Genomic DNA, 18075 nt, shown 5'->3' on the forward strand with positions numbered 1-18075 from the left:
CCGGTCACTCTTCCGAAACCGTCCCAACGCGAAGATCGCGAAAAGTTATTAGGAATTCATATATTTTATGTGATTTTTGGTGCACCGAAGACGTAGTTATGGCTTTAGGGAGTCGCGGCGTTGATTGTTATATAGATAATGCGCACTAATGCTTGTGGATGCGATCATACCAGCACTAATGCACCGGATCCCATCAGAACTCCGAAGTTAAGCGTGCTTGGGCGAGAGTAGTACTAGGATGGGTGACCTCTTGGGAAGTCCTCGTGTTGCATCCCTCTTTTTTTGCGAATTATTTTTTTCGGAGGCCGAAACGATGGAATTTCACCAAAAATCGCTCCGAGTCTTGTTCAAATGCCCGTTTACGCTTACAATTCACCGGTGAAAGTCGAAATTCCGGACCGAGAGCGAAATTTACGATTTTACCCTTCCCCCGTTCACCTTGTCGGAATTTCGCCGGTCACTCTTCCGAAACCGTCCCAACGCGAAGATCGCGAAAAGTTATTAGGAATTCATATATTTTATGTGATTTTTGGTGCACCGAAGACGTAGTTATGGCTTTTGGGAGTCGCGGCGTTGATTGTTATATAGATAATGCGCGCAAATACTTGCGGATGCGATCATACCAGCACTAGTGCACCGGATCCCATCAGAACTCCGAAGTTAAGCGTGCTTGGGCGAGAGTAGTACTAGGATGGGTGACCTCCTGGGAAGTCCTCGTGTTGCATCCCTCTTTTTTTGCGAATTATTTTTTTCGGAGGCCGAAACGATGGAATTTCACCAAAAATCGCTCCGAGTCTTGTTCAAATGCCCGTTTACGCTTATAATTCACCGGTGAAAGTCGAAATTCCGGACCGAGGGCAAAATTTACGATTTTACCCTTCCCCCGTTCACCTTGTCGGAATTTCGCCGATCACTCTTCCGAAACCGTCCCAACGCGAAGATCGCGAAAAGTTATTAGGAATTCATATATTTTATGTGATTTTTGGTGCACCGAAGACGTAGTTATGGCTTTTGGGAGTCGCGGCGTTGATTCTTATATAGATAATGCGCGCTAATGCTTGCGGATGCGATCATACCAGCACTAATGCACCAGATCCCATCAGAACTCCGAAGTTAAGCGTGCTTGGGCGAGAGTAGTACTAGGATGGGTGACCTCCTGGGAAGTCCTCGTGTTGCATCCCTCTTATTTTGCGAATTATTTTTTTCGGAGGCCGAAACGATGGAATTTCACCAAAAATCGCTCCGAGTCTTGTTCAAATGCCCGTTTACGCTTACAATTCACCGGTGAAAGTCGAAATTCCGGACCGAGGGCGAAATTTACGATTTTACCCTTCCCCCGTTCACCTTGTCGGAATTTCGCCGGTCACTCTTCCGAAACCGTCCCAACGCGAAGATCGCGAAAAGTTATTAGGAATTCATATATTTTATGTGATTTTTGGTGCACCGAAGACGTAGTTATGGCTTTAGGGAGTCGCGGCGTTGATTGTTATATAGATAATGCGCGCAAATACTTGCGGATGCGATCATACCAGCACTAGTGCACCGGATCCCATCAGAACTCCGAAGTTAAGCGTGCTTGGGCGAGAGTAGTACTAGGATGGGTTACCTCCTGGGAAGTCCTCGTGTTGCATCCCTCTTTTTTTGCGAATTATTTTTTTCGGAGGCCGAAACGATGGAATTTCACCAAAAATCGCTCCGAGTCTTGTTCAAATGCCCGTTTACGCTTATAATTCACCGGTGAAAGTCGAAATTCCGGACCGAGGGCAAAATTTACGATTTTACCCTTCCCCCGTTCACCTTGTCGGAATTTCGCCGATCACTCTTCCGAAACCGTCCCAACGCGAAGATCGCGAAAAGTTATTAGGAATTCATATATTTTATGTGATTTTTGGTGCACCGAAGACGTAGTTATGGCTTTTGGGAGTCGCGGCGTTGATTCTTATATAGATAATGCGCGCTAATGCTTGCGGATGCGATCATACCAGCACTAGTGCACCGGATCCCATCAGAACTCCGAAGTTAAGCGTGCTTGGGCGAGAGTAGTACTAGGATGGGTGACCTCCTGGGAAGTCCTCGTGTTGCATCCCTCTTATTTTGCGAATTATTTTTTTCGGAGGCCGAAACGATGGAATTTCACCAAAAATCGCTCCGAGTCTTGTTCAAATGCCCGTTTACGCTTACAATTCACCGGTGAAAGTCGAAATTCCGGACCGAGGGCGAAATTTACGATTTTACCCTTCCCCCGTTCACCTTGTCGGAATTTCGCCGGTCACTCTTCCGAAACCGTCCCAATGCGAAGATCGCAAAAAGTTATTAGGAATTCATATATTTTATGTGATTTTTGGTGCACCAAAGACGTAGTTATGGCTTTAGGGAGTCGCGGCGTTGATTGTTATATAGATAATGCGCGCTAATGCTTGTGGATGCGATCATACCAGCACTAATGCACCGGATCCCATCAGAACTCCGAAGTTAAGCGTGCTTGGGCGAGAGTAGTACTAGGATGGGTGACCTCTTGGGAAGTCCTCGTGTTGCATCCCTCTTTTTTTGCGAATTATTTTTTTCGGAGGCCGAAACGATGGAATTTCACCAAAAATCGCTCCGAGTCTTGTTCAAATGCCCGTTTACGCTTACAATTCACCGGTGAAAGTCGAAATTCCGGACCGAGGGCGAAATTTACGATTTTACCCTTCCCCCGTTCACCTTGTCGGAATTTCGCCGGTCACTCTTCCGAAACCATCCCAACGCGAAGATCGCGAAAAGTTATTAGGAATTCATATATTTTACGTGATTTTTGGTGCACCGAAGACGTAGTTATGGCTTTTGGGAGTCGCGGCGTTGATTGTTATATAGATAATGCGCGCAAATACTTGCGGATGCGATCATACCAGCACTAGTGCACCGGATCCCATCAGAACTCCGAAGTTAAGCGTGCTTGGGCGAGAGTAGTACTAGGATGGGTGACCTCCTGGGAAGTCCTCGTGTTGCATCCCTCTTTTTTTGCGAATTATTTTTTTCGGAGGCCGAAACGATGGAATTTCACCAAAAATCGCTCCGAGTCTTGTTCAAATGCCCGTTTACGCTTATAATTCACCGGTGAAAGTCGAAATTCCGGACCGAGGGCAAAATTTACGATTTTACCCTTCCCCCGTTCACCTTGTCGGAATTTCGCCGATCACTCTTCCGAAACCGTCCCAACGCGAAGATCGCGAAAAGTTATTAGGAATTCATATATTTTATGTGATTTTTGGTGCACCGAAGACGTAGTTATGACTTTTGGGAGTCGCGGCGTTGATTCTTATATAGATAATGCGCGCTAATGCTTGCGGATGCGATCATACCAGCACTAATGCACCAGATCCCATCAGAACTCCGAAGTTAAGCGTGCTTGGGCGAGAGTAGTACTAGGATGGGTGACCTCCTGGGAAGTCCTCGTGTTGCATCTCTCTTATTTTGCGAATTATTTTTTTCGGAGGCCGAAACGATGGAATTTCACCAAAAATCGCTCCGAGTCTTGTTCAAATGCCCGTTTACGCTTACAATTCACCGGTGAAAGTCGAAATTCCGGACCGAGGGCGAAATTTACGATTTTACCCTTCCCCCGTTCACCTTGTCGGAATTTCGCCGGTCACTCTTCCGAAACCGTCCCAACGCGAAGATCGCGAAAAGTTATTAGGAATTCATATATTTTATGTGATTTTTGGTGCACCGAAGACGTAGTTATGGCTTTAGGGAGTCGCGGCGTTGATTGTTATATAGATAATGCGCACTAATGCTTGTGGATGCGATCATACCAGCACTAATGCACCGGATCCCATCAGAACTCCGAAGTTAAGCGTGCTTGGGCGAGAGTAGTACTAGGATGGGTGACCTCTTGGGAAGTCCTCGTGTTGCATCCCTCTTTTTTTGCGAATTATTTTTTTCGGAGGCCGAAACGATGGAATTTCACCAAAAATCGCTCCGAGTCTTGTTCAAATGCCCGTTTACGCTTACAATTCACCGGTGAAAGTCGAAATTCCGGACCGAGAGCGAAATTTACGATTTTACCCTTCCCCCGTTCACCTTGTCGGAATTTCGCCGGTCACTCTTCCGAAACCGTCCCAACGCGAAGATCGCGAAAAGTTATTAGGAATTCATATATTTTATGTGATTTTTGGTGCATCGAAGACGTAGTTATGGCTTTTGGGAGTCGCGGCGTTGATTGTTATATAGATAATGCGCGCAAATACTTGCGGATGCGATCATACCAGCACTAGTGCACCGGATCCCATCAGAACTCCGAAGTTAAGCGTGCTTGGGCGAGAGTAGTACTAGGATGGGTGACCTCCTGGGAAGTCCTCGTGTTGCATCCCTCTTTTTTTGCGAATTATTTTTTTCGGAGGCCGAAACGATGGAATTTCACCAAAAATCGCTCCGAGTCTTGTTCAAATGCCCGTTTACGCTTATAATTCACCGGTGAAAGTCGAAATTCCGGACCGAGGGCAAAATTTACGATTTTACCCTTCCCCCGTTCACCTTGTCGGAATTTCGCCGATCACTCTTCCGAAACCGTCCCAACGCGAAGATCGCGAAAAGTTATTAGGAATTCATATATTTTATGTGATTTTTGGTGCACCGAAGACGTAGTTATGGCTTTTGGGAGTCGCGGCGTTGATTCTTATATAGATAATGCGCGCTAATGCTTGCGGATGCGATCATACCAGCACTAATGCACCAGATCCCATCAGAACTCCGAAGTTAAGCGTGCTTGGGCGAGAGTAGTACTAGGATGGGTGACCTCCTGGGAAGTCCTCGTGTTGCATCCCTCTTATTTTGCGAATTATTTTTTTCGGAGGCCGAAACGATGGAATTTCACCAAAAATCGCTCCGAGTCTTGTTCAAATGCCCGTTTACGCTTACAATTCACCGGTGAAAGTCGAAATTCCGGACCGAGGGCGAAATTTACGATTTTACCCTTCCCCCGTTCACCTTGTCGGAATTTCGCCGGTCACTCTTCCGAAACCGTCCCAACGCGAAGATCGCGAAAAGTTATTAGGAATTCATATATTTTATGTGATTTTTGGTGCACCGAAGACGTAGTTATGGCTTTAGGGAGTCGCGGCGTTGATTGTTATATAGATAATGCGCGCAAATACTTGCGGATGCGATCATACCAGCACTAGTGCACCGGATCCCATCAGAACTCCGAAGTTAAGCGTGCTTGGGCGAGAGTAGTACTAGGATGGGTTACCTCCTGGGAAGTCCTCGTGTTGCATCCCTCTTTTTTTGCGAATTATTTTTTTCGGAGGCCGAAACGATGGAATTTCACCAAAAATCGCTCCGAGTCTTGTTCAAATGCCCGTTTACGCTTATAATTCACCGGTGAAAGTCGAAATTCCGGACCGAGGGCAAAATTTACGATTTTACCCTTCCCCCGTTCACCTTGTCGGAATTTCGCCGATCACTCTTCCGAAACCGTCCCAACGCGAAGATCGCGAAAAGTTATTAGGAATTCATATATTTTATGTGATTTTTGGTGCACCGAAGACGTAGTTATGGCTTTTGGGAGTCGCGGCGTTGATTCTTATATAGATAATGCGCGCTAATGCTTGCGGATGCGATCATACCAGCACTAGTGCACCGGATCCCATCAGAACTCCGAAGTTAAGCGTGCTTGGGCGAGAGTAGTACTAGGATGGGTGACCTCCTGGGAAGTCCTCGTGTTGCATCCCTCTTATTTTGCGAATTATTTTTTTCGGAGGCCGAAACGATGGAATTTCACCAAAAATCGCTCCGAGTCTTGTTCAAATGCCCGTTTACGCTTACAATTCACCGGTGAAAGTCGAAATTCCGGACCGAGGGCGAAATTTACGATTTTACCCTTCCCCCGTTCACCTTGTCGGAATTTCGCCGGTCACTCTTCCGAAACCGTCCCAATGCGAAGATCGCAAAAAGTTATTAGGAATTCATATATTTTATGTGATTTTTGGTGCACCAAAGACGTAGTTATGGCTTTAGGGAGTCGCGGCGTTGATTGTTATATAGATAATGCGCGCTAATGCTTGTGGATGCGATCATACCAGCACTAATGCACCGGATCCCATCAGAACTCCGAAGTTAAGCGTGCTTGGGCGAGAGTAGTACTAGGATGGGTGACCTCTTGGGAAGTCCTCGTGTTGCATCCCTCTTTTTTTGCGAATTATTTTTTTCGGAGGCCGAAACGATGGAATTTCACCAAAAATCGCTCCGAGTCTTGTTCAAATGCCCGTTTACGCTTACAATTCACCGGTGAAAGTCGAAATTCCGGACCGAGAGCGAAATTTACGATTTTACCCTTCCCCCGTTCACCTTGTCGGAATTTCGCCGGTCACTCTTCCGAAACCGTCCCAACGCGAAGATCGCGAAAAGTTATTAGGAATTCATATATTTTATGTGATTTTTGGTGCACCGAAGACGTAGTTATGGCTTTTGGGAGTCGCGGCGTTGATTGTTATATAGATAATGCGCGCAAATACTTGCGGATGCGATCATACCAGCACTAGTGCACCGGATCCCATCAGAACTCCGAAGTTAAGCGTGCTTGGGCGAGAGTAGTACTAGGATGGGTGACCTCCTGGGAAGTCCTCGTGTTGCATCCCTCTTTTTTTGCGAATTATTTTTTTCGGAGGCCGAAACGATGGAATTTCACCAAAAATCGCTCCGAGTCTTGTTCAAATGCCCGTTTACGCTTACAATTCACCGGTGAAAGTCGAAATTCCGGACCGAGGGCGAAATTTACGATTTTACCCTTCCCCCGTTCACCTTGTCGGAATTTCGCCGGTCACTCTTCCGAAACCGTCCCAACGCGAAGATCGCGAAAAGTTATTAGGAATTCATATATTTTATGTGATTTTTGGTGCACCGAAGACGTAGTTATGGCTTTAGGGAGTCGCGGCGTTGATTGTTATATAGATAATGCGCGCAAATACTTGCGGATGCGATCATACCAGCACTAGTGCACCGGATCCCATCAGAACTCCGAAGTTAAGCGTGCTTGGGCGAGAGTAGTACTAGGATGGGTGACCTCCTGGGAAGTCCTCGTGTTGCATCCCTCTTTTTTTGCGAATTATTTTTTTCGGAGGCCGAAACGATGGAATTTCACCAAAAATCGCTCCGAGTCTTGTTCAAATGCCCGTTTACGCTTACAATTCACCGGTGAAAGTCGAAATTCCGGACCGAGGGCGAAATTTACGATTTTACCCTTCCCCCGTTCACCTTGTCGGAATTTCGCCGATCACTCTTCCGAAACCGTCCCAACGCGAAGATCGCGAAAAGTTATTAGGAATTCATATATTTTATGTGATTTTTGGTGCACCGAAGACGTAGTTATGGCTTTTGGGAGTCGCGGCGTTGATTCTTATATAGATAATGCGCGCTAATGCTTGCGGATGCGATCATACCAGCACTAATGCACCGGATCCCATCAGAACTCCGAAGTTAAGCGTGCTTGGGCGAGAGTAGTACTAGGATGGGTGACCTCCTGGGAAGTCCTCGTGTTGCATCCTTCTTTTTTTGCGAATTATTTTTTTCGGAGGCCGAAACGATGGAATTTCACCAAAAATCGCTCCGAGTCTTGTCCAAATGCCCGTTTACGCTTACAATTCACCGGTGAAAGTCGAAATTCCAGACCGAGAGCGAAATTTACGATTTTACCCTTCCCCCGTTCACCTTGTCGGAATTTCGCCGGTCACTCTTCCGAAACCGTCCCAACGCGAAGATCGCGAAAAGTTATTAGGAATTCATATATTTTATGTGATTTTTGGTGCACCGAAGACGTAGTTATGGCTTTTGGGAGTCGCGGCGTTGATTGTTATATAGATAATGCGCGCAAATACTTGCGGATGCGATCATACCAGCACTAGTGCACCGGATCCCATCAGAACTCCGAAGTTAAGCGTGCTTGGGCGAGAGTAGTACTAGGATGGGTGACCTCCTGGGAAGTCCTCGTGTTGCATCCCTCTTTTTTTGCGAATTATTTTTTTCGGAGGCCGAAACGATGGAATTTCACCAAAAATCGCTCCGAGTCTTGTTCAAATGCCCGTTTACGCTTACAATTCACCGGTGAATGTCGAAATTCCGGACCGAGGGCGAAATTTACGATTTTACCCTTCCCCCGTTCACCTTTTCGGAATTTCGCCGGTCACTCTTCCGAAACCGTCCCAACGCGAAGATCGCGAAAAGTTATTAGGAATTCATATATTTTATGTGATTTTTGGTGCACCGAAGACGTAGTTATGGCTTTAGGGAGTCGCGGCGTTGATTGTTATATAGATAATGCGCACTAATGCTTGTGGATGCGATCATACCAGCACTAATGCACCGGATCCCATCAGAACTCCGAAGTTAAGCGTGCTTGGGCGAGAGTAGTACTAGGATGGGTGACCTCTTGGGAAGTCCTCGTGTTGCATCCCTCTTTTTTTGCGAATTCTTTTTTTCGGAGGCCGAAACGATGGAATTTCACCAAAAATCGCTCCGAGTCTTGTTCAAATGCCCGTTTACGCTTACAATTCACCGGTGAAAGTCGAAATTCCGGACCGAGGGCGAAATTTACGATTTTACCCTTCCCCCGTTCACCTTGTCGGAATTTCGCCGGTCACTCTTCCGAAACCGTCCCAACGCGAAGATCGCGAAAATTTATTAGGAATTCATATATTTTATGTGATTTTTGGTGCACCGAAGACGTAGTTATGGCTTTTGGGAGTCGCGGCGTTGATTCTTATATAGATAATGCGCGCTAATGCTTGCGGATGCGATCATACTAGCACTAATGCACCGGATCCCATCAGAACTCCGAAGTTAAGCGTGCTTGGGCGAGAGTAGTACTAGGATGGGTGACCTCCTGGGAAGTCCTCGTGTTGCATCCCTCTTTTTTTGCGAATTCTTTTTTTCGGAGGCCGAAACGATGGAATTTCACAAAAAATCGCTCCGAGTCTTGTTCAAATGCCCGTTTACGCTTACAATTCACCGGTGAAAGTCGAAATTCCGGACCGAGGGCGAAATTTACGATTTTACCCTTCCCCCGTTCACCTTGTCGGAATTTCGCCGGTCACTCTTCCGAAACCGTCCCAACGCGAAGATCGCGAAAAGTTATTAGGAATTCATATATTTTACGTGATTTTTGGTGCACCGAAGACGTAGTTATGGCTTTTGGGAGTCGCGGCGTTGATTGTTATATAGATAATGCGCGCAAATACTTGCGGATGCGATCATACCAGCACTAGTGCACCGGATCCCATCAGAACTCCGAAGTTAAGCGTGCTTGGGCGAGAGTAGTACTAGGATGGGTGACCTCCTGGGAAGTCCTCGTGTTGCATCCCTCTTTTTTTGCGAATTCTTTTTTTCGGAGGCCGAAACGATGGAATTTCACCAAAAATCGCTCCGAGTCTTGTTCAAATGCCCGTTTACGCTTACAATTCACCGGTGAAAGTCGAAATTCCGGACCGAGGGCGAAATTTACGATTTTACCCTTCCCCCGTTCACCTTGTCGGAATTTCGCCGGTCACTCTTCCGAAACAGTCCCAACGCGAAGATCGCGAAAAGTTATTAGGAATTCATATATTTGATGTGATTTTTGGTGCACCGAAGACGTAGTTATGGCTTTTGGGAGTCGCGGCGTTGATTCTTATATAGATAATGCGCGCTAATGCTTGCGGATGCGATCATACTAGCACTAATGCACCGGATCCCATCAGAACTCCGAAGTTAAGCGTGCTTGGGCGAGAGTAGTACTAGGATGGGTGACCTCCTGGGAAGTCCTCGTGTTGCATCCCTCTTTTTTTGCGAATTCTTTTTTTCGGAGGCCGAAACGATGGAATTTCACCAAAAATCGCTCCGAGTCTTGTTCAAATGCCCGTTTACGCTTACAATTCACCGGTGAAAGTCGAAATTCCGGACCGAGGGCGAAATTTACGATTTTACCCTTCCCCCGTTCACCTTGTCGGAATTTCGCCGGTCACTCTTCCGAAACCATCCCAACGCGAAGATCGCGAAAAGTTATTAGGAATTCATATATTTTACGTGATTTTTGGTGCACCGAAGACGTAGTTATGGCTTTTGGGAGTCGCGGCGTTGATTGTTATATAGATAATGCGCGCAAATACTTGCGGATGCGATCATACCAGCACTAGTGCACCGGATCCCATCAGAACTCCGAAGTTAAGCGTGCTTGGGCGAGAGTAGTACTAGGATGGGTGACCTCCTGGGAAGTCCTCGTGTTGCATCCCTCTTTTTTTGCGAATTATTTTTTTCGGAGGCCGAAACGATGGAATTTCACCAAAAATCGCTCCGAGTCTTGTTCAAATGCCCGTTTACGCTTATAATTCACCGGTGAAAGTCGAAATTCCGGACCGAGGGCAAAATTTACGATTTTACCCTTCCCCCGTTCACCTTGTCGGAATTTCGCCGATCACTCTTCCGAAACCGTCCCAACGCGAAGATCGCGAAAAGTTATTAGGAATTCATATATTTTATGTGATTTTTGGTGCACCGAAGACGTAGTTATGGCTTTTGGGAGTCGCGGCGTTGATTCTTATATAGATAATGCGCGCTAATGCTTGCGGATGCGATCATACCAGCACTAATGCACCAGATCCCATCAGAACTCCGAAGTTAAGCGTGCTTGGGCGAGAGTAGTACTAGGATGGGTGACCTCCTGGGAAGTCCTCGTGTTGCATCCCTCTTATTTTGCGAATTATTTTTTTCGGAGGCCGAAACGATGGAATTTCACCAAAAATCGCTCCGAGTCTTGTTCAAATGCCCGTTTACGCTTACAATTCACCGGTGAAAGTCGAAATTCCGGACCGAGGGCGAAATTTACGATTTTACCCTTCCCCCGTTCACCTTGTCGGAATTTCGCCGGTCACTCTTCCGAAACCGTCCCAACGCGAAGATCGCGAAAAGTTATTAGGAATTCATATATTTTATGTGATTTTTGGTGCACCGAAGACGTAGTTATGGCTTTAGGGAGTCGCGGCGTTGATTGTTATATAGATAATGCGCACTAATGCTTGTGGATGCGATCATACCAGCACTAATGCACCGGATCCCATCAGAACTCCGAAGTTAAGCGTGCTTGGGCGAGAGTAGTACTAGGATGGGTGACCTCTTGGGAAGTCCTCGTGTTGCATCCCTCTTTTTTTGCGAATTATTTTTTTCGGAGGCCGAAACGATGGAATTTCACCAAAAATCGCTCCGAGTCTTGTTCAAATGCCCGTTTACGCTTACAATTCACCGGTGAAAATCGAAATTCCGGACCGAGAGCGAAATTTACGATTTTACCCTTCCCCCGTTCACCTTGTCGGAATTTCGCCGGTCACTCTTCCGAAACCGTCCCAACGCGAAGATCGCGAAAAGTTATTAGGAATTCATATATTTTATGTGATTTTTGGTGCACCGAAGACGTAGTTATGGCTTTTGGGAGTCGCGGCGTTGATTGTTATATAGATAATGCGCGCAAATACTTGCGGATGCGATCATACCAGCACTAGTGCACCGGATCCCATCAGAACTCCGAAGTTAAGCGTGCTTGGGCGAGAGTAGTACTAGGATGGGTGACCTCCTGGGAAGTCCTCGTGTTGCATCCCTCTTTTTTTGCGAATTATTTTTTTCGGAGGCCGAAACGATGGAATTTCACCAAAAATCGCTCCGAGTCTTGTTCAAATGCCCGTTTACGCTTATAATTCACCGGTGAAAGTCGAAATTCCGGACCGAGGGCAAAATTTACGATTTTACCCTTCCCCCGTTCACCTTGTCGGAATTTCGCCGATCACTCTTCCGAAACCGTCCCAACGCGAAGATCGCGAAAAGTTATTAGGAATTCATATATTTTATGTGATTTTTGGTGCACCGAAGACGTAGTTATGGCTTTAGGGAGTCGCGGCGTTGATTGTTATATAGATAATGCGCGCTAATGCTTGCGGATGCGATCATACCAGCACTAATGCACCAGATCCCATCAGAACTCCGAAGTTAAGCGTGCTTGGGCGAGAGTAGTACTAGGATGGGTGACCTCCTGGGAAGTCCTCGTGTTGCATCCCTCTTATTTTGCGAATTATTTTTTTCGGAGGCCGAAACGATGGAATTTCACCAAAAATCGCTCCGAGTCTTGTTCAAATGCCCGTTTACGCTTACAATTCACCGGTGAAAGTCGAAATTCCGGACCGAGGGCGAAATTTACGATTTTACCCTTCCCCCGTTCACCTTGTCGGAATTTCGCCGGTCACTCTTCCGAAACCGTCCCAACGCGAAGATCGCGAAAAGTTATTAGGAATTCATATATTTTATGTGATTTTTGGTGCACCGAAGACGTAGTTATGGCTTTAGGGAGTCGCGGCGTTGATTGTTATATAGATAATGCGCGCAAATACTTGCGGATGCGATCATAGCAGCACTAGTGCACCGGATCCCATCAGAACTCCGAAGTTAAGCGTGCTTGGGCGAGAGTAGTACTAGGATGGGTGACCTCCTGGGAAGTCCTCGTGTTGCATCCCTCTTTTTTTGCGAATTATTTTTTTCGGAGGCCGAAACGATGGAATTTCACCAAAAATCGCTCCGAGTCTTGTTCAAATGCCCGTTTACGCTTATAATTCACCGGTGAAAGTCGAAATTCCGGACCGAGGGCAAAATTTACGATTTTACCCTTCCCCCGTTCACCTTGTCGGAATTTCGCCGATCACTCTTCCGAAACCGTCCCAACGCGAAGATCGCGAAAAGTTATTAGGAATTCATATATTTTATGTGATTTTTGGTGCACCGAAGACGTAGTTATGGCTTTTGGGAGTCGCGGCGTTGATTGTTATATAGATAATGCGCGCAAATACTTGCGGATGCGATCATACCAGCACTAGTGCACCGGATCCCATCAGAACTCCGAAGTTAAGCGTGCTTGGGCGAGAGTAGTACTAGGATGGGTGACCTCCTGGGAAGTCCTCGTGTTGCATCCCTCTTTTTTTGCGAATTATTTTTTTCGGAGGCCGAAACGATGGAATTTCACCAAAAATCGCTCCGAGTCTTGTTCAAATGCCCGTTTACGCTTACAATTCACCGGTGAAAGTCGAAATTCCGGACCGAGGGCGAAATTTACGATTTTACCCTTCCCCCGTTCACCTTGTCGGAATTTCGCCGGTCACTCTTCCGAAACCGTCCCAACGCGAAGATCGCGAAAAGTTATTAGGAATTCATATATTTTATGTGATTTTTGGTGCACCGAAGACGTAGTTATGGCTTTAGGGAGTCGCGGCGTTGATTGTTATATAGATAATGCGCGCAAATACTTGCGGATGCGATCATAGCAGCACTAGTGCACCGGATCCCATCAGAACTCCGAAGTTAAGCGTGCTTGGGCGAGAGTAGTACTAGGATGGGTGACCTCCTGGGAAGTCCTCGTGTTGCATCCCTCTTTTTTTGCGAATTATTTTTTTCGGAGGCCGAAACGATGGAATTTCACCAAAAATCGCTCCGAGTCTTGTTCAAATGCCCGTTTACGCTTACAATTCACCGGTGAAAGTCGAAATTCCGGACCGAGGGCGAAATTTACGATTTTACCCTTCCCCCGTTCACCTTGTCGGAATTTCGCCGGTCACTCTTCCGAAACCGTCCCAACGCGAAGATCGCGAAAAGTTATTAGGAATTCATATATTTTATGTGATTTTTGGTGCACCGAAGACGTAGTTATGGCTTTTGGGAGTCGCGGCGTTGATTGTTATATAGATAATGCGCGCAAATACTTGCGGATGCGATCATACCAGCACTAGTGCACCGGATCCCATCAGAACTCCGAAGTTAAGCGTGCTTGGGCGAGAGTAGTACTAGGATGGGTGACCTCCTGGGAAGTCCTCGTGTTGCATCCCTCTTTTTTTGCGAATTATTTTTTTCGGAGGCCGAAACGATGGAATTTCACCAAAAATCGCTCCGAGTCTTGTTCAAATGCCCGTTTACGCTTACAATTCACCGGTGAAAGTCGAAATTCCGGACCGAGGGCGAAATTTACGATTTTACCCTTCCCCCGTTCACCTTGTCGGAATTTCGCCGGTCACTCTTCCGAAACCGTCCCAACGCGAAGATCGCAAAAAGTTATTAGGAATTCATATATTTTATGTGATTTTTGGTGCACCGAAGACGTAGTTATGGCTTTAGGGAGTCGCGGCGTTGATTGTTATATAGATAATGCGCGCAAATACTTGCGGATGCGATCATACCAGCACTAGTGCACCGGATCCCATCAGAACTCCGAAGTTAAGCGTGCTTGGGCGAGAGTAGTACTAGGATGGGTGACCTCCTGGGAAGTCCTCGTGTTGCATCCCTCTTTTTTTGCGAATTATTTTTTTCGGAGGCCGAAACGATGGAATTTCACCAAAAATCGCTCCGAGTCTTGTTCAAATGCCCGTTTACGCTTACAATTCACCGGTGAAAGTCGAAATTCCGGACCGAGGGCGAAATTTACGATTTTACCCTTCCCCCGTTCACCTTGTCGGAATTTCGCCGATCACTCTTCCGAAACCGTCCCAACGCGAAGATCGCAAAAAGTTATTAGGAATTCATATATTTTACGTGATTTTTGGTGCACCGAAGACGTAGTTATGGCTTTTGGGAGTCGCGGCGTTGATTGTTATATAGATAATGCGCGCAAATACTTGCGGATGCGATCATACCAGCACTAGTGCACCGGATCCCATCAGAACTCCGAAGTTAAGCGTGCTTGGGCGAGAGTAGTACTAGGATGGGTGACCTCCTGGGAAGTCCTCGTGTTGCATCCCTCTTTTTTTGCGAATTCTTTTTTTCGGAGGCCGAAACGATGGAATTTCACCAAAAATCGCTCCGAGTCTTGTTCAAATGCCCGTTTACGCTTATAATTCACCGGTGAAAGTCGAAATTCCGGACCGAGGGCGAAATTTACGATTTTACCCTTCCCCCGTTCACCTTGTCGGAATTTCGCCGGTCACTCTTCCGAAACCGTTCCAACGCGAAGATCGCGAAAAGTTATTAGGAATTCATATATTTTATGTGATTTTTGGTGCACCGAAGACGTAGTTATGGCTTTTGGGAGTCGCGGCGTTGATTCTTATATAGATAATGCGCGCTAATGCTTGCGGATGCGATCATACTAGCACTAATGCACCGGATCCCATCAGAACTCCGAAGTTAAGCGTGCTTGGGCGAGAGTAGTACTAGGATGGGTGACCTCCTGGGAAGTCCTCGTGTTGCATCCCTCTTTTTTTGCGAATTCTTTTTTTCGGAGGCCGAAACGATGGAATTTCACCAAAAATCGCTCCGAGTCTTGTTCAAATGCCCGTTTACGCTTACAATTCACCGGTGAAAGTCGAAATTCCGGACCGAGGGCGAAATTTACGATTTTACCCTTCCCCCGTTCACCTTGTCGGAATTTCGCCGGTCACTCTTCCGAAACCGTCCCAACGCGAAGATCGCGAAAAGTTATTAGGAATTCATATATTTTACGTGATTTTTGGTGCACCGAAGACGTAGTTATGGCTTTTGGGAGTCGCGGCGTTGATTGTTATATAGATAATGCGCGCAAATACTTGCGGATGCGATCATACCAGCACTAGTGCACCGGATCCCATCAGAAGTCCGAAGCTAAGCGTGCTTGGGCGAGAGTAGTACTAGGATGGGTGACCTCCTGGGAAGTCCTCGTGTTGCATCCCTCTTTTTTTGCGAATTATTTTTTTCGGAGGCCGAAACGATGGAATTTCACCAAAAATCGCTCCGAGTCTTGTTCAAATGCCCGTTTACGCTTATAATTCACCGGTGAAAGTCGAAATTCCGGACCGAGGGCGAAATTTACGATTTTACCCTTCCCCCGTTCACCTTGTCGGAATTTCGCCGATCACTCTTCCGAAACCGTCCCAACGCGAAGATCGCGAAAAGTTATTAGGAATTCATATATTTTATGTGATTTTTGGTGCACCGAAGACGTAGTTATGGCTTTTGGGAGTCGCGGCGTTGATTCTTATATAGATAATGCGCGCTAATGCTTGCGGATGCGATCATACCAGCACTAATGCACCAGATCCCATCAGAACTCCGAAGTTAAGCGTGCTTGGGCGAGAGTAGTATTAGGATGGGTGACCTCCTGGGAAGTCCTCGTGTTGCATCCCTCTTATTTTGCGAATTCTTTTTTTCGGAGGCCGAAACGATGGAATTTCACCAAAAATCGCTCCGAGTCTTGTTCAAATGCCCGTTTACGCTTACAATTCACCGGTGAAAGTCGAAATTCCGGACCGAGGGCGAAATTTACGATTTTACCCTACCCCCGTTCACCTTGTCGGAATTTCGCCGGTCACTCTTCCGAAACCGTCCCAACGCGAAGATCGCGAAAAGTTATTAGGAATTCATATATTTTATGTGATTTTTGGTGCACCGAAGACGTAGTTATGGCTTTTGGGAGTCGCGGCGTTGATTCTTATATAGATAATGCGCGCTAATGCTTGCGGATGCGATCATACTAGCACTAATGCACCGGATCCCATCAGAACTCCGAAGTTAAGCGTGCTTGGGCGAGAGTAGTACTAGGATGGGTGACCTCCTGGGAAGTCCTCGTGTTGCATCCCTCTTTTTTTGCGAATTCTTTTTTTCGGAGGCCGAAACGATGGAATTTCACCAAAAATCGCTCCGAGTCTTGTTCAAATGCCCGTTTACGCTTACAATTCACCGGTGAAAGTCGAAATTCCGGACCGAGAGCGAAATTTACGATTTTACCCTTCCCCCGTTCACCTTGTCGGAATTTCGCCGGTCACTCTTCCGAAACCGTCCCAACGCGAAGATCGCGAAAAGGTATTAGGAATTCATATATTTTACGTGATTTTTGGTGCACCGAAGACGTAGTTATGGCTTTTGGGAGTCGCGGCGTTGATTGTTATATAGATAATGCGCGCAAATACTTGCGGATGCGATCATACCAGCACTAGTGCACCGGATCCCATCAGAACTCCGAAGCTAAGCGTGCTTGGGCGAGAGTAGTACTAGGATGGGTGACCTCCTGGGAAGTCCTCGTGTTGCATCCCTCTTTTTTTGCGAATTCTTTTTTTCGGAGGCCGAAACGATGGAATTTCACCAAAAATCGCTCCGAGTCTTGTTCAAATGCCCGTTTACGCTTACAATTCACCGGTGAAAGTCGAAATTCCGGACCGAGAGCGAAATTTACGATTTTACCCTTCCCCCGTTCACCTTGTCGGAATTTCGCCGGTCACTCTTCCGAAACCGTCCCAACGCGAAGATCGCGAAAAGGTATTAGGAATTCATATATTTTACGTGATTTTTGGTGCACCGAAGACGTAGTTATGGCTTTTGGGAGTCGCGGCGTTGATTGTTATATAGATAATGCGCGCAAATACTTGCGGATGCGATCATACCAGCACTAGTGCACCGGATCCCATCAGAACTCCGAAGCTAAGCGTGCTTGGGCGAGAGTAGTACTAGGATGGGTGACCTCCTGGGAAGTCCTCGTGTTGCATCCCTCTTTTTTTGCGAATTATTTTTTTCGGAGGCCGAAACGATGGAATTTCACCAAAAATCGCTCCGAGTCTTGTTCAAATGCCCGTTTACGCTTATAATTCACCGGTGAAAGTCGAAATTCCGGACCGAGGGCAAAATTTACGATTTTACCCTTCCCCCGTTCACCTTGTCGGAATTTCGCCGATCACTCTTCCGAAACCGTCCCAACGCGAAGATCGCGAAAAGTTATTAGGAATTCATATATTTTATGTGATTTTTGGTGCACCGAAGACGTAGTTATGGCTTTTGGGAGTCGCGGCGTTGATTCTTATATAGATAATGCGCGCTAATGCTTGCGGATGCGATCATACCAGCACTAATGCACCAGATCCCATCAGAACTCCGAAGTTAAGCGTGCTTGGGCGAGAGTAGTACTAGGATGGGTGACCTCCTGGGAAGTCCTCGTGTTGCATCCCTCTTATTTTGCGAATTATTTTTTTCGGAGGCCGAAACGATGGAATTTCACCAAAAATCGCTCCGAGTCTTGTTCAAATGCCCGTTTACGCTTACAATTCACCGGTGAAAGTCGAAATTCCGGACCGAGGGCGA

The 18075-nt window shown here is 46.7% G+C and overlaps 40 non-coding genes across 40 annotated transcripts; all 40 read left to right on the forward strand.

The window, feature by feature from the left end:
- The first annotated feature begins 156 nt into the window (after positions 1-156).
- Positions 157-275, forward strand: LOC149397079 (5S ribosomal RNA). Its single transcript, XR_016297616.1, has one exon. It is a non-coding gene; the product is annotated as a 5S ribosomal RNA (ribosomal RNA).
- A 334-nt stretch (positions 276-609) lies between these two features.
- Positions 610-728, forward strand: LOC149397080 (5S ribosomal RNA). The gene has a single exon (XR_016297783.1). It is a non-coding gene; the product is annotated as a 5S ribosomal RNA (ribosomal RNA).
- A 334-nt stretch (positions 729-1062) lies between these two features.
- Positions 1063-1181, forward strand: LOC149397081 (5S ribosomal RNA). The gene has a single exon (XR_016298226.1). It is a non-coding gene; the product is annotated as a 5S ribosomal RNA (ribosomal RNA).
- A 334-nt stretch (positions 1182-1515) lies between these two features.
- LOC149397082 (5S ribosomal RNA) lies at positions 1516-1634 on the forward strand. The gene has a single exon (XR_016298186.1). It is a non-coding gene; the product is annotated as a 5S ribosomal RNA (ribosomal RNA).
- A 334-nt stretch (positions 1635-1968) lies between these two features.
- Positions 1969-2087, forward strand: LOC149397083 (5S ribosomal RNA). The gene has a single exon (XR_016297785.1). It is a non-coding gene; the product is annotated as a 5S ribosomal RNA (ribosomal RNA).
- Positions 2088-2421: 334 nt separating this feature from the next.
- On the forward strand, positions 2422-2540 carry LOC149397084 (5S ribosomal RNA). The gene has a single exon (XR_016297617.1). It is a non-coding gene; the product is annotated as a 5S ribosomal RNA (ribosomal RNA).
- Positions 2541-2874: 334 nt separating this feature from the next.
- LOC149397085 (5S ribosomal RNA) lies at positions 2875-2993 on the forward strand. Its single transcript, XR_016297786.1, has one exon. It is a non-coding gene; the product is annotated as a 5S ribosomal RNA (ribosomal RNA).
- A 334-nt stretch (positions 2994-3327) lies between these two features.
- Positions 3328-3446, forward strand: LOC149397086 (5S ribosomal RNA). Its single transcript, XR_016298559.1, has one exon. It is a non-coding gene; the product is annotated as a 5S ribosomal RNA (ribosomal RNA).
- Positions 3447-3780: 334 nt separating this feature from the next.
- Positions 3781-3899, forward strand: LOC149397087 (5S ribosomal RNA). The gene has a single exon (XR_016297618.1). It is a non-coding gene; the product is annotated as a 5S ribosomal RNA (ribosomal RNA).
- A 334-nt stretch (positions 3900-4233) lies between these two features.
- LOC149397088 (5S ribosomal RNA) lies at positions 4234-4352 on the forward strand. The gene has a single exon (XR_016297787.1). It is a non-coding gene; the product is annotated as a 5S ribosomal RNA (ribosomal RNA).
- Positions 4353-4686: 334 nt separating this feature from the next.
- Positions 4687-4805, forward strand: LOC149397089 (5S ribosomal RNA). The gene has a single exon (XR_016298227.1). It is a non-coding gene; the product is annotated as a 5S ribosomal RNA (ribosomal RNA).
- Positions 4806-5139: 334 nt separating this feature from the next.
- LOC149397090 (5S ribosomal RNA) lies at positions 5140-5258 on the forward strand. The gene has a single exon (XR_016298187.1). It is a non-coding gene; the product is annotated as a 5S ribosomal RNA (ribosomal RNA).
- Positions 5259-5592: 334 nt separating this feature from the next.
- Positions 5593-5711, forward strand: LOC149397091 (5S ribosomal RNA). The gene has a single exon (XR_016297788.1). It is a non-coding gene; the product is annotated as a 5S ribosomal RNA (ribosomal RNA).
- A 334-nt stretch (positions 5712-6045) lies between these two features.
- On the forward strand, positions 6046-6164 carry LOC149397092 (5S ribosomal RNA). Its single transcript, XR_016297619.1, has one exon. It is a non-coding gene; the product is annotated as a 5S ribosomal RNA (ribosomal RNA).
- A 334-nt stretch (positions 6165-6498) lies between these two features.
- LOC149397093 (5S ribosomal RNA) lies at positions 6499-6617 on the forward strand. The gene has a single exon (XR_016297789.1). It is a non-coding gene; the product is annotated as a 5S ribosomal RNA (ribosomal RNA).
- Positions 6618-6951: 334 nt separating this feature from the next.
- On the forward strand, positions 6952-7070 carry LOC149397094 (5S ribosomal RNA). The gene has a single exon (XR_016297790.1). It is a non-coding gene; the product is annotated as a 5S ribosomal RNA (ribosomal RNA).
- Positions 7071-7404: 334 nt separating this feature from the next.
- Positions 7405-7523, forward strand: LOC149397095 (5S ribosomal RNA). Its single transcript, XR_016297464.1, has one exon. It is a non-coding gene; the product is annotated as a 5S ribosomal RNA (ribosomal RNA).
- A 334-nt stretch (positions 7524-7857) lies between these two features.
- LOC149397096 (5S ribosomal RNA) lies at positions 7858-7976 on the forward strand. The gene has a single exon (XR_016297791.1). It is a non-coding gene; the product is annotated as a 5S ribosomal RNA (ribosomal RNA).
- Positions 7977-8310: 334 nt separating this feature from the next.
- LOC149397097 (5S ribosomal RNA) lies at positions 8311-8429 on the forward strand. Its single transcript, XR_016297620.1, has one exon. It is a non-coding gene; the product is annotated as a 5S ribosomal RNA (ribosomal RNA).
- Positions 8430-8763: 334 nt separating this feature from the next.
- On the forward strand, positions 8764-8882 carry LOC149397098 (5S ribosomal RNA). The gene has a single exon (XR_016297885.1). It is a non-coding gene; the product is annotated as a 5S ribosomal RNA (ribosomal RNA).
- Positions 8883-9216: 334 nt separating this feature from the next.
- Positions 9217-9335, forward strand: LOC149397099 (5S ribosomal RNA). Its single transcript, XR_016297792.1, has one exon. It is a non-coding gene; the product is annotated as a 5S ribosomal RNA (ribosomal RNA).
- Positions 9336-9669: 334 nt separating this feature from the next.
- On the forward strand, positions 9670-9788 carry LOC149397100 (5S ribosomal RNA). The gene has a single exon (XR_016297886.1). It is a non-coding gene; the product is annotated as a 5S ribosomal RNA (ribosomal RNA).
- Positions 9789-10122: 334 nt separating this feature from the next.
- On the forward strand, positions 10123-10241 carry LOC149397101 (5S ribosomal RNA). The gene has a single exon (XR_016297793.1). It is a non-coding gene; the product is annotated as a 5S ribosomal RNA (ribosomal RNA).
- Positions 10242-10575: 334 nt separating this feature from the next.
- On the forward strand, positions 10576-10694 carry LOC149397102 (5S ribosomal RNA). Its single transcript, XR_016298228.1, has one exon. It is a non-coding gene; the product is annotated as a 5S ribosomal RNA (ribosomal RNA).
- Positions 10695-11028: 334 nt separating this feature from the next.
- Positions 11029-11147, forward strand: LOC149397103 (5S ribosomal RNA). The gene has a single exon (XR_016297621.1). It is a non-coding gene; the product is annotated as a 5S ribosomal RNA (ribosomal RNA).
- A 334-nt stretch (positions 11148-11481) lies between these two features.
- Positions 11482-11600, forward strand: LOC149397104 (5S ribosomal RNA). Its single transcript, XR_016297794.1, has one exon. It is a non-coding gene; the product is annotated as a 5S ribosomal RNA (ribosomal RNA).
- A 334-nt stretch (positions 11601-11934) lies between these two features.
- LOC149397105 (5S ribosomal RNA) lies at positions 11935-12053 on the forward strand. Its single transcript, XR_016298229.1, has one exon. It is a non-coding gene; the product is annotated as a 5S ribosomal RNA (ribosomal RNA).
- Positions 12054-12387: 334 nt separating this feature from the next.
- LOC149397106 (5S ribosomal RNA) lies at positions 12388-12506 on the forward strand. Its single transcript, XR_016298650.1, has one exon. It is a non-coding gene; the product is annotated as a 5S ribosomal RNA (ribosomal RNA).
- A 334-nt stretch (positions 12507-12840) lies between these two features.
- LOC149397107 (5S ribosomal RNA) lies at positions 12841-12959 on the forward strand. The gene has a single exon (XR_016297796.1). It is a non-coding gene; the product is annotated as a 5S ribosomal RNA (ribosomal RNA).
- Positions 12960-13293: 334 nt separating this feature from the next.
- On the forward strand, positions 13294-13412 carry LOC149397108 (5S ribosomal RNA). The gene has a single exon (XR_016298651.1). It is a non-coding gene; the product is annotated as a 5S ribosomal RNA (ribosomal RNA).
- Positions 13413-13746: 334 nt separating this feature from the next.
- On the forward strand, positions 13747-13865 carry LOC149397109 (5S ribosomal RNA). Its single transcript, XR_016297797.1, has one exon. It is a non-coding gene; the product is annotated as a 5S ribosomal RNA (ribosomal RNA).
- Positions 13866-14199: 334 nt separating this feature from the next.
- Positions 14200-14318, forward strand: LOC149397110 (5S ribosomal RNA). Its single transcript, XR_016297798.1, has one exon. It is a non-coding gene; the product is annotated as a 5S ribosomal RNA (ribosomal RNA).
- A 334-nt stretch (positions 14319-14652) lies between these two features.
- On the forward strand, positions 14653-14771 carry LOC149397111 (5S ribosomal RNA). Its single transcript, XR_016297799.1, has one exon. It is a non-coding gene; the product is annotated as a 5S ribosomal RNA (ribosomal RNA).
- A 334-nt stretch (positions 14772-15105) lies between these two features.
- LOC149397112 (5S ribosomal RNA) lies at positions 15106-15224 on the forward strand. Its single transcript, XR_016297887.1, has one exon. It is a non-coding gene; the product is annotated as a 5S ribosomal RNA (ribosomal RNA).
- Positions 15225-15558: 334 nt separating this feature from the next.
- LOC149397113 (5S ribosomal RNA) lies at positions 15559-15677 on the forward strand. Its single transcript, XR_016298881.1, has one exon. It is a non-coding gene; the product is annotated as a 5S ribosomal RNA (ribosomal RNA).
- Positions 15678-16011: 334 nt separating this feature from the next.
- LOC149397114 (5S ribosomal RNA) lies at positions 16012-16130 on the forward strand. Its single transcript, XR_016298628.1, has one exon. It is a non-coding gene; the product is annotated as a 5S ribosomal RNA (ribosomal RNA).
- Positions 16131-16464: 334 nt separating this feature from the next.
- On the forward strand, positions 16465-16583 carry LOC149397115 (5S ribosomal RNA). The gene has a single exon (XR_016297888.1). It is a non-coding gene; the product is annotated as a 5S ribosomal RNA (ribosomal RNA).
- Positions 16584-16917: 334 nt separating this feature from the next.
- On the forward strand, positions 16918-17036 carry LOC149397116 (5S ribosomal RNA). The gene has a single exon (XR_016297835.1). It is a non-coding gene; the product is annotated as a 5S ribosomal RNA (ribosomal RNA).
- Positions 17037-17370: 334 nt separating this feature from the next.
- LOC149397117 (5S ribosomal RNA) lies at positions 17371-17489 on the forward strand. Its single transcript, XR_016297836.1, has one exon. It is a non-coding gene; the product is annotated as a 5S ribosomal RNA (ribosomal RNA).
- Positions 17490-17823: 334 nt separating this feature from the next.
- Positions 17824-17942, forward strand: LOC149397118 (5S ribosomal RNA). The gene has a single exon (XR_016298230.1). It is a non-coding gene; the product is annotated as a 5S ribosomal RNA (ribosomal RNA).
- The last annotated feature ends 133 nt before the right edge of the window (positions 17943-18075 follow it).

This window comes from Urtica dioica, chromosome 5 (assembly GCF_054948205.1).
Source record: "Urtica dioica subsp. dioica isolate 48M chromosome 5, U.dioica_male_clone48M_v1_H2, whole genome shotgun sequence".
Taxonomy (NCBI): domain Eukaryota; kingdom Viridiplantae; phylum Streptophyta; class Magnoliopsida; order Rosales; family Urticaceae; genus Urtica; species Urtica dioica.